A 12287-nucleotide genomic window follows, 5' to 3' on the forward strand; every position below is an offset into this window, starting at 1 on the left:
TCTGTTGAGTCTGCGGAAACATGCTTTTCTTTTTTTCGGTGTTTGGCAGTGTGAAACAACAGGTCGCGGGGTATGCCAAAAATGACTTTTCACTCACGTGATATATTTGAGGGAAAATACACGAAATGTGCAGAAAGAGATAGAGAGATAATAAATCGGTATTTTCTAAAAGACTCCGATACATGATGCCGCAATAATAAATACATAGAGAGGTAATGATGCTCCTGATTACACATAAATAGCGCGAAGGACACACAAATGTTCTGATATAAATCACATTTGGGCATCGGCTTGCGTGAGCTCGAAACTTCGCGAAATGCAGTCTCGGGGGGCTAATGTGATTTATTCTTGATTTACATGAATACCTGCAGCGCCGTTAGGCATTATGCAGGGGGTACCAGGAAACATTACGTAATAAAAATACACATTCATACAAAAGATAAACGGAAACAAAAATAAAACATACGTTTTTAATCGCGAATACAGATTTGCCGTTTATCATAAAAGAAATCACTATCAGTAATAGATACAATTTCTTCCCTAAGTGTATTCCACTTTCTAAAGGTTTCAACAAAAAATGGAAATGAAAAACAGTCAGTATTCCTCGAAATTCCTCGAATTTCCTCGGCTTTCTTAGAATGATCCCGCCTTGCAGATGCATAGTGTAATTCAATAGCGTAAATACTTCTTTCTCTGGCAGTCCGTCCGTAATATTAGATATGCATGAATTTCAATCTCGAGCACTTTCTTCGCTCTTTGAGTGAATTCCAACCTAATCTGTTTTTCATTTTTGTACAACTTGTATAAGGGCTGTAGTCACCTGTAACGAACCGCAATGCCTGCTTTTGTACCCGTTCCATCTTTTGTTCAAGGTAACTGCATGGCGGGTCTCAGATGACACAAGCACATCTCAAAATGGGTCGAATGAAAGAAACATGCAATGTTTGTTTTACACTGCGAGATGTATTTTTAAAATTCCCGGGAATAAAATACATTTTACTAGCCTTAGCAACAGTGTTATCCACGTGATCATTCCACTTCAAACCGGACGACAAATGAACTCCCAGGTACTTATATTTTCTACAAGGTCAAGTATCACGTTTTTCAGTTTATATTCGGTCGGGGAAGATGTACAGCGAGAAAAACACATCTGTTTACACTTGGCGATATTTAAGCTCATTTCCTAACGGTCACACCAGGTTTCGAGCACTTTTAAAACGTTTTGAAGCACACTGGCGTCCATGCCATTTTCAATAATTCTATATACTGTGTAGTCGTCTGCGAATAACTTCATATGTGACTATATTTTGTTATGTGCATTTATATACAAGCTATTTACAGGTTTAGTCCAGAACAGTACATGCTGGAAGACAGCCAGCAAATTCCCCGAATGGCGAGCAGCACGAGTCCGAGCACGAGCACCGATCTGGGCCCCTTAATTTCTCTTCGTCTTCAGCACGCCTTGGCGCATACATTACAATTTTACAAATACTGCTAATGAATATAAGAAAGAGCAAGGGCCCTAACACATTTCCCTGTGGTTCTCCGGAGGCCACAATCACTGGTGAAGATATTTTACCATTAGCTACCACAGTTTGCTCGCGATCAGAAAAATAGTCAGCCATCTAGTTAATGATTTTATAGTTGATGCCCAGAGATACAAGTTTGTTTAACAATAGATGATGTGGCACGGTGGCGAAAGCTTTGCGGAAGTCCAAGAATACACAATCAACACTTTGTCTGTTGTCTATGGTCCTTGAAACGAAATGGGTCAATTATGCAAGCTGTGTAACACATGAATAACCTCGACGAACCCCGTCCTGCCACGGGAAAAGAAATGACTAGAATGTAGGAAACTATATATTGAACTATATAAAATATGTTCGAACCCCTTGGAAGCAATGCATGAAAGTGAAACCGGGTGGTAAATTTCAACTAATTTTTTTCACTCAAACTTAAAACTTGGAGTTAGATTTTCTGTTCCAGTCAGTCGGAACAAAACCAGTGTTTAATGATTTCGTAAAAATTACTTAAAGGTACTCCACTATTTCTTCTCTACACTTGTGAAACATTACTGGTGAAATTGCGTCTGGTCCGTACGCTTTTGACGTGTCAATGTCTCGTAGTATGGCCTTAGTGCCATCTGCTACGATATTCACTTCGCCTATAACTAGGGTGTGTACTTTCCGGTGTTTATTTGTGAGAAAAATCGGCGGATGTTTTTCGGTGTTTATTTATTTTCAAAACACCGGTGTATTTCGGTGCAACGTGTTACGACGAGGCTAAAATCGGTGATTATCGGTGAAAAAAAAAGCGATTGATCACAGACAAAGAGTTCCAATTTTATTCACATAGTTCATACACTTCTTCTCTAGGAAGCAACTATTTCTCACACTTGGTTATCATAGTAGATGCCAAGCATATTTTCATGCTTGCATCTACACGCAAGGAACGTGCTGCCGTCATGGCAGCACGTTCCTTGCGGTTCGCAACCCGCAATTATGAAAACGCACGCTCCTGTACGACACGGACGTTGGCAGTGTCTTCCAGGAACCAGAGCAACCTCTGAATACATGGCTTGAACCGACATCACTTGGCCAGACACAATGAGGAAAAGGCACGTGAGAGCCTACCCCCCACCGCGTTAATTTTTCCCCAAAAGGGGGCCATGGGAGACACAATAGGTGAAAGGCGTATGAGAGCTTAGCTTCCACTGCGTTCACTAGACGCTTTTGACCCCCAGAAAGGAGGGCGGACTGACGCCACCTGCAAGCCATGTATAAACACTGGAAGAATGCAGGATCCACGAGATAACACGTTTGGTGAACCTCTACGGGGAAAGGGTTTCGCTAGGTCGGAAACTAGCAACGACCGGTGTTTTTCGGTTTTAACCAGGGCGAAAATAGCCAACCACCGGTGTTTTTCGGTTTTAACCGATTTTATATTTTCGTCACCGACGGATGTTTATCGGTGTTTTTCGGTTAAAACCGGAAAATACACACCCTACCTATAACCGATTCTGAGGTCCGGTCAGACAAGGGACGGACATAGTTAGGTGCAGGAAGTGAAAAAAAACTGACTTAAAATATGAATTGAAATAGTCTGGCTTTGCAAAGTCGCTGTCTAGTAACTTGCCATTTTGCAACAAACCAGGAACAGGGCTATCTTTTTTCTTTGGTTTCACAAATTTCCCGAACTCTTTGGATCATTCTTGAGTTTATCTCGAAAAGAGTCCTAAAAGGTCCGTTTGTTTTCTTGTAGATTTCTCTTAAGGTCTGTGGACATTTCTCCGAGCTTTTGCCTAGCGCTATCAGACTGATTTGTACTATACTTCTTAAAAGCTCGCCGTTTACGCCTTATATGTTTTCAAATTGGAAAAGGAATCCATGGTTTATGTCTCTTATTTCCCTTATGAATTGTGAATGCTATATAAGGGTCCAGAAGGATATTAATCTTTTGTTTTAAAGCGTAACACAAACGTGAACCGTTTTGAACCGGTTACCGTTTTATTTTTTTCTGGTTCAGTTCCAAAATGGCGTCGAACATTTCGGTTCGGTTCAGTTCCGGTTCGGCTAAAAATAACGCTTCGGTTCCGGTTTGGTTGCAGTTTGACGCTCTTCGCGAGACCACGTGACTATTGCGCACAGCTGGCGTCAAGAGTTACGCGCAAGAAGGTGACGTGCCGCAGCGGGAGATGGCGACACTATCTCAGCTTTGAGCAGCTTTGGCAGCTTCAAGGTCGCCGCTTCACCGCTTCCCAACTGCCAAGTGACATGGCGGCACGCCCGCCGCGCGCTACTCTCGGTGGAACTTGCCGTAAACGTGTACGGCATTCACAACTTTCGGCCGATTAGACAAACGCATGCAGCCACGAACCTCCTCTACGTGCTCGGTGGGGCAATGCCTGACGAGGCGGCGTTTATCGGCCAAACTCCCCTTGATCATAAAGAAAAAAAAAAACAAGACGGCGCGTTTTAAGTCCCTTCTCTCCCTTCTTTATATCGCTTGAAAGTGCAGCTATTTTCGCGCCGCCAGCTCCGTGAGATGCGTTGTCTCAACCACTGACTTATCGAACAGATAAATTTCGCATTGTGTTTTGACACGCGAAGTCGTTACCCTGCTGCACTGGTGCTGCGTTCAAACTGTTCCGTGTGCGTGGTACAGGTTTTCTCAATTTTCCTTGGGTTTCGTGTCAACGACAGCCAACCAGCTGGAAGTCAGTGGTGGGACGATGCACACAAGTGACGGGGATCTACCGGCCGAGCTCCAGCGGATCGCCGATGAAGAGCTCGGCGAGACGGACCAAGGCCGGGCGGACGCGTTGACAAGGTTCAATCAGTTGCTCGACGGTAGGTGCAACTAAACAGATTCGTGTCTGTGTTGAGCCGGAGTCACTTTGCTCATACACCATGCAAAAGACGGTCTGCAAACAGGAGTCACCGCAATATCCGTGGTTCGAATGCCGCGTGCCAATATTTTCTCCTTGAACTCGTTGCTATGCGGCATTCGAAGCAGGGATATCGCGGTGACTCGCGTGCGAATCTGTATGAAGACTTTCATAAGCACTCATTTAATTTGTGACCGCGCTCAATACTCAAATTAATAATTATCAATGTTGTGGGCGATTTTTAAATATTAGCGTTGTTTTAAGCCTAATACAGACAGACTCCTGCACTAGTCGATATTCAGTTTTACGAAACAAAATATCGACTGCAAGGATTTTTTTTTTCAGGTTCATGTTTTTCATAAAAATAATCGCTTCAATTAACTAAAATGAGACACTTGTCGGGGAAAAAAAAAAGAGTTTATGCTTTTTAATTTATAAGGTCTTTAATTCATGAGGCTGAAATTCTTGAAAGTCACGTCAATCACGCCGTCACGCTTTCCTGGAAACCTATAAAGGGCCAAAGAACGCACGCCATGTTAATGCCGTGCGAATAGTTTGTTATCATTGAACGATATATCACATTTTAATGTTAAAAGTGAAATTAAGTTAGCAGTCACTGATATAAGTCAACAGTGATCAAAGTCAAATTTGGGGGTTTTACGTGCCAAACCTACGACGGGCATCTGGAACGCCCCAGCGGAGGACTGAGGATTAATTTCGACCACCTGGAAATCTTTTGACGTGCAACCGAAAGCTCGGTTACACGGCGCCTTCTCCGCAATAAGCCTCCGTCATATTGCGGGCACCTCGGTCAGGATTCGAACCCGCCACCTGGGGACCCATAGGCCGGCGCTCTCGCCTCGGAGCCACCGAGGCGGCTAAGTCAACAGTGAGTAAAGAAATATGACTACAGTCTGTAATATAAGTTAGCAGTGAAGGATACTAAAACAAAATAATGTTTCACAGTGAAATATTTATTAAATTCTCAACAACCGTTTCGTTCACAATAAGTTAAAACTTGACCATTATGCTTTCAAGTATTTTTGTATTATTGGAAAACATAATGGCTTCTTTTCTTTTTCATCAGAAAGTTGACCAAATGGAATTCCATGTCAAATGAAAATACGACCCATCCCTCACTTGATGGCTTTGTAGACGCGATTACTCCTGTCGCAAGATAGTATTCGCGATAGTAACAAAGCATGCTACAAAAAAAAAAAAAAAATTTTATGTTTCCATACTTGAGACGGCCGGCACGTGTGAGCCACGGTATCTTTTAAATAAACAAATAAAATAAATAAAAAAAGGCCGACCCCGTCACTGTTGAAATATGTGGAATACGCCTCCGAGATTCACGGTGTGCCAATTGCTCCCCGGATTATATTAAATCCTTTGGCTGCGTCGGTTCCTTTGTCGCGCAGCCGCCTCGGTGGCTCCGAGGCGAGAGCGCCGGCCTACGGATCCCCATGCGGCGGGTTCGAATCCCGGCCGAGGTGCCCGCAATCTGACGGAGGCTTATTGCGGAGAAGGCGCCGTGTAACCGAGCTTTTGGTGGCACGTCAAAAGATCCCCAGGTGGTCCAAATTAATCCTCAGTCCTCCGCTGGGGCGTGCGAGATGCCCGTCGTTGGTTTGGCACGTAAAACCCCCAAATTTGACTTTGACTTCGTCCTTTCTCGCCATTAGCTCAAGACTATTCGAGCATCTTGTTCTGATCCCATTTGCAGAAACGCAAGCGCATACCGTAGGGAACTGCTCGGTTTGCACGAGAACTGGCACAGCCGGGGCGCGTTCCACAGAATGCCCGCGCGTAGGGAAACGGGTAAACGAACAGAAATATCAGTTTCATAAAGAACAAAAAAAAAATATACCACACTCTGCCAAGGTGTTACAACACTAGGGCTGGGCAGTTGATCGATTAACCTATAGATTAATCGATTTATGTTTTGATCGGGATTAATTTTTTTACCGTTTAGTCTGTAATACTTTTACGAACCAAAATAAAGTAAAAAGTAAACGGTTTCACCACCCAGACGTGGATGAAAATTTTAGGTAAAAATCATAGAGTTATTATAACGTACGCTAGAGGTTCAACTGGCGCTAGTGTCTATGCGACTTCCGTGACGCAAATTGAAGCAGACAGCAACCAGTCTACTTTTGCGGTGCTCACGTGCATTCCTATGGGAAAACGCACCTGCAGTTTGTCTCTTCGCCGGAAAATAACACGGAACACTTTGGTTATTTGGGTCGTACCGAATAGTATGTACCTTGATTAACACTGTAAAAGTGTAATTGCTTTAGTTGGCGCATTTTTCTTTATCAGTGAACGATATTTAACTTCGCTACATTTCAGTCCCAAACGTGTGTTCCGCAGCAGGTGTGTAAAAACAAGCGACGATTCAAAGTAAAATTACAATCGACACGAATATAGAATGTGTTCAAGGCTCGCCAGCATTCCGGTCACGCTTGTCTATTGATAATATGCCAGTCCTGTCACTATATGAAAATGATCCCGTCGTGCATGAGCGGATAAGAACCTTCAAAACGTGGAGAATAAAGTCCGTGGGCTCAGGGCCGTACCCAGAAAAAAATTTTTTTTGGGGGGGGGGGGGGGGGGGGGGGGGGTTTCGGGGACAACGGCGGCCATTTTGAAAATGTCTATTGTCTTATTTTCGCCTATGCATCATGTGCATCGGTGGCATATAATGGAGAGTTATAGCAAACCGGAGAACCGGTCCCGGTTTGGTACCCGGTAGCCGACCGGCGCCACTGCGCGTGCGCAGAGGTGGAGATTAAAATCGGCTGGCTGCAAGTGCACCGACCAGGGCCGTACACAGAAAAAAATTTCGGGGGGGGGGGGGGGTCAGAACCCCCCCCCCCCCCCCCCCCCCCCTGGTTACGGACCTGCGAGAGCGCGGGTGATATTTTGAGCGTAGAACAAGCAGCTTCGCTCAGGGCAGAAAGAATAAGCAGTACTTACTTATTTAAAATCGGAATAGATTACGTGGCCTTCAATTTATTTTGATCGTACATGCTTTGCGAGTTACTGATCCAGTGTTACTGCGTAGTTATTGTCGCCGCTCTTGATTTTCCAGATGTCCTTCGTTCGTTTGGCATGTATATCTTTCATGTTGTAAATCGCCGACGCCGTGTTCGCGCTAACAGTCTTTGCCAGTACACATAAATAAACGTACGTAGCCGTTTTAGCACCGTTTTAATCAGATGAATTCGAAAGAAAAACGCTTGACCAATACTTTCGTCGGCCTGACTGAGAAATCTTCCAATCTGCCTAGTACGAATTATTCGGGATACTTGCTCTTTTGATCGAGCGCAGAGAAAAAATGCACTCACTTTTTCCCAAAAAATGCATTACCGGAAGTCAATTTTCGACCGGTTGCTGTGTGCTTAAGGTTGCGTCAGCACACAAGCGCCACTTGAACCTCTAGCGTACATTATCATAACTCTGGTAAAAATATAGCCTAAAGTAAACTGCAGGGGCAAGATTTCTAACTCCTTAGAAAGGGGGGGGGGGGGGGGGGGTTCAGAAGGTCACACGTGTCCTGGCCACTTCAACACCGCTCGAGTGTCCGTTTAGCGCAGCAGAAACTATAGTGTGAACAATCAAAGGAGGTTGCTCTTGCCGGATAATAGCGACGAAGCTCTTTACCTTATGCACCTGAGGTAATAATGTGCGAGTGTGAGTGCATTTGAACTGTTCTTAACTGCACATCAAGGTTGATTCATAGTAGAAATTACATATTTAGCAAATGCAAAAACAGAAAACAAATATTCATTTATGACTTTTAAAAAACATTATGCATGGGAATTAACGAGACCGATTAATCTATTAATTAAGCGATTAAAGGGTGGCGAGTAATCGGGTTGAAACTTTTAATCAACGCCAATTAAGCCCTACACAACAAACCATTGATTGCGTGGATGTGCAGGTTTGGAAGGCTATTCCATCGTCATGTCAAAGAGTTTGTGTGGCGGATCGATCTGCTACCATCCAATGTGTGTAATTTTCGCAGATATTAATCTGGGTGCTACGCACCATGCATGTTTTTTTTTTCCTCTACAACAGCATGTTTGGTATACGTTTGTTAACGATATAAATGTATTCCTCCGCACTAGAAATTTTCGTCCTACGATCTTCGGGAAACGCGATCTACGTTTTCATATCTTTTGATGTAATAAGCAGATATAGGTTGATGCTTACAGATGTGGCTCGGCAGTAAAAACGAGAAAGTGCTTGAACGTGTAAACCGTTAGGGTTTTGTTCAAAACAATGTGCAAATTATGGTGTCGTCGTCGCTTCGTAACAGTTTTTCTCTACACTGTCCTCTGCAGAAGAACCGGAGCTCAATGCAAGGCGAGACAGTGTATTCCTTCTACGGTACATCCGCGTAAGGAAATACAATATCGAAGCGGCACTGGCGACTCTCAAGTTCTATTACAAGAACCGTGCGGCATACCCTTGCATCTACGATAATTTCCTACCTTCAAACGCCAAGCCCGCTTCCAGACGTATATTTATGGTGCTGCCAAATCCAGATGTTCATGGACGGCGAGTCTTCTTCATTAGATCAGGTATGAAACGAATAAATCATTTATACTGGCTTGCGTTACCCCATGTTCTTTAACGCTATACGGTCAGAGGTGGGAGAGACAGTTGTCGCTCACAGGTTCCCGGAAAAAGTGACTTGGACGTTGTGCATGATTTTACAGCCAGACTGGCCGGTACAGATTAAACTTTTAAAGGAGCAATAAACGGTATAAGAAATGTAGGGTGCCATCTAGTAGTTTGCCGAGAACTACATACGCCATCCTGGTAGCGGTGTGAAAACAAAACAGGTGAGTCCAGTCCAGAGTGTCGAACCGGAACCGAACGGAACCGTTATTTTTAGCCGAGCCGGAACTGAACCGAACCGAAATTTCCGCCGCCATCATGAAACTGAACCTAAACTGAACTTGAAAAAAAGTATATAAGGGTAACCGGTTCTAATCGGTTTACGGCAATGTTTATTATTTATTACACAATGAATGTTAATTTCGGAATTATTCCAACTCCGGAGTGACAACTCCGCAACACTGAAGAGGACGGTGCCTTAAAGGAGAAAGCCACCGTTAAGATTCCCACCAAGTACTGCACCCGAACCCATTACCCGGATTTGCCGACCGGCTGTCGCATCCCCCAGACAACTCCTAATGAGGGCCTTTGAAGCATGGGGGTCCATGAGTTGCGAGGACGCCCAACCATCTCGATGAGCAGACAGTAACCACACTGCACATCCGCGGGATCGTCTCGCGTCGTAAAATATACCGATAAAATGGCACTTTATCGACACTATCAGTGACGTCCTCGCTATCACCCTAAAAAAGGCCCGTGCGTTTACTTTCCTGCACAACACTCAGATAATCAATCAGCGGAACGTACGGAGGCAGCTCAGCGAATGACGATGCCGAAATATGTTTAGACCAAAAAAGGCAGTCTGAGTTGTGACATTAAGCAATTCAAAACGTCACGTTTGCATTGTTTAATGTCACAACTCAGACTGCGTTTTTTTGGTCTAAACATATGTTTCGGCATTGTCATTCGCTGAGCTGCCTCCGTAAGTCGCGCTGGTTGGCTCTCCGAGTGTTGTGCGGGAAAGTAGACGCACGGGCGTTTTTTGTAGAGTGTACAATAGTTGAAAGCGATCACGGAATCGCACGCACGCTGGCTTCTTGTATTCTTTTGAAGTGTGAGTGTCATACGCAACCAGAACATCCGGTAGACGTATGTTTTATATAAAAAAAGATCTTTAAATGCTCAAGTTAAGTCTGTAATTGTCGAGAGTAAGGAGCGGTTTGCCATTTGTGGGATACGGTCCATTCGTCACATGCACACTCGTCACAGGACGATTGGTCACAGGACGATTCGTCACACAGGAACATTCGTCATAGGATGACTCGTCACGCGGCCAACCGGTCCCACAATAGTTCGTCCCCCCAAAAATGTATTGTTCAATTTGGTTCGGGCGGACAAAGGCGAAGAATTTGTAACGAACGTTTTAGCTTCTGATTCGGTCCCGAACATTGAATGTTGGTTGGGCCTCAGAAAGTCGGTCACATCTTAGCATGTCTTTCGCTTCTCGAGGTCAAAGAATTTGTAACAGACGTTTTAGCTATCTGGGTCCGTCCTGAACGGTGAATGCGGAGGCCATAGAAGAGCGACTATTTTTGAACTACATTCAAAAGGATGGAGGTGATCGCAACAGAGAGAGCCATGATGCTGCACGAGGGGTACACATTCGGCAGAAGGAATTCCGATACTTGTTGGTTTTGTCGAATAGGTGTATGCAAGGCAAAACTAAAAACTAATTTGGCTGCCAGTCGGATTATTGCTCGTTCAAGCCTGCAACTGAGATCAACCTGCTCAAGACCCGTAATATAATGAAAGGAAAAGCGGATGAGTATTGTAATATTAGTTTATATAACCATTGGTTTACGTGACAGTGGAAAATCGTGAAACTCCTCATCAGGGTATGTGGGCAGATGTTGAAATTTACAATTTACTATCGTCCCCTGCTCGATCAATGTGACCAGTTGCCCGCATGACGAGTCATCCTGTGACGAATGTTCCTATGTGACGAATCACCCTGTGACCAATCGTCTTGTGACGAATGCGCATGTGACGAATCGTCCTCATCCCGCCATTTGTGACTAGTATTAATAACATGCAGCATAGAATAACATACGTGTACGCGACGAACAATTATAACAGACGACAACATCTTTCTGAACGCATTTCTCTTTAATAGGGTTTTAAAGGAATATTTTATTGTCAGCCAGTAATCTGTAGCTTGCAGATTGCTTAGCGGACACGCCACGTCGAAGTGAAAAGATAAAGGAGATGCTTTAAGCGCCGATATGAATTGCCGAGATCGAGCGAGCGATTGATGAACTTGTTGCCAAGAGGTGCCTAGGGTTCGATGGACTAACGGCTGTCGTTTACAAGAAATATAAGAACGTCGTTTCTGGACATCTACACGCTGCAGTAATTGAAGCGCGCAAGGCAAACAAGCTACCACCGCTCAACATTCTTAAATACGTATACGGTACTTTTTCCGAACGTCGATGATGAATAAAAGTTAAGAAATATCAGAAACTATAGACCCATTGCACTTGGCAACGTTGACTATATGGTGCAAATGAAAGGTTTAGAGCTGCGGTTAGAAGATTTTATAAGCAAAACTGTAGGGGAGCATCAGACCTGCGGGATGAAAGTAATATCTATTTTGATAAATGTACACATCGCGCGGAGCATTTTAGAGCTGCGCGACGAGGACCTTGACCAGGTCGCCATACTCCAGATCGAACAGAAGGTATTTCATCGTGTACAACATTCCGTACTGTAAAAAATATTAGAAAATATGAGTGTGGGCGAAACTATCATTAGTTTCGTCCGAACGGCGTAGAATTGGTGCACCGCACAGCTCATAATTAACAGAAAGCTGTCAGAGCGAATCAGTGTCGAGTCCTCAGTCAAACATTGTTGCCTTCTATCACCATTGTTGTTTTGTGCGAGGGCTGATCATTTAATTCCGGGACTGATTTTTTTGCGAGTTGACGAGTAGACTTACAAGCTGGTTAGTCTTGTCTCCTTCGAAGTATTGTCCTGGTGCTTGTACGCGCTTATTCCAGCGTTCCTGCCACTGAAGAAAGCACCTCTGGTAGTCACTTTTTGTAATGGCCCTCATCTGTCTCGTCGCGTTGGCTTGCACCTCTTTAATGGCGTCGAATCGGCGACCTTTCATTGTTTTCTTCAGTTGCGGCAACAAGAAGTCGCATGGAGCAAGGTTAGGGGAGTACGGAGTGTATGGGAGGGGCGAAATGTTGTGTTTCGCCAGAAATTCATT

Source organism: Ixodes scapularis, unplaced genomic scaffold (assembly GCF_016920785.2).
Source record: "Ixodes scapularis isolate PalLabHiFi unplaced genomic scaffold, ASM1692078v2 PGA_scaffold0__279_contigs__length_252992795, whole genome shotgun sequence".
Lineage (NCBI taxonomy): Eukaryota > Metazoa > Arthropoda > Arachnida > Ixodida > Ixodidae > Ixodes > Ixodes scapularis.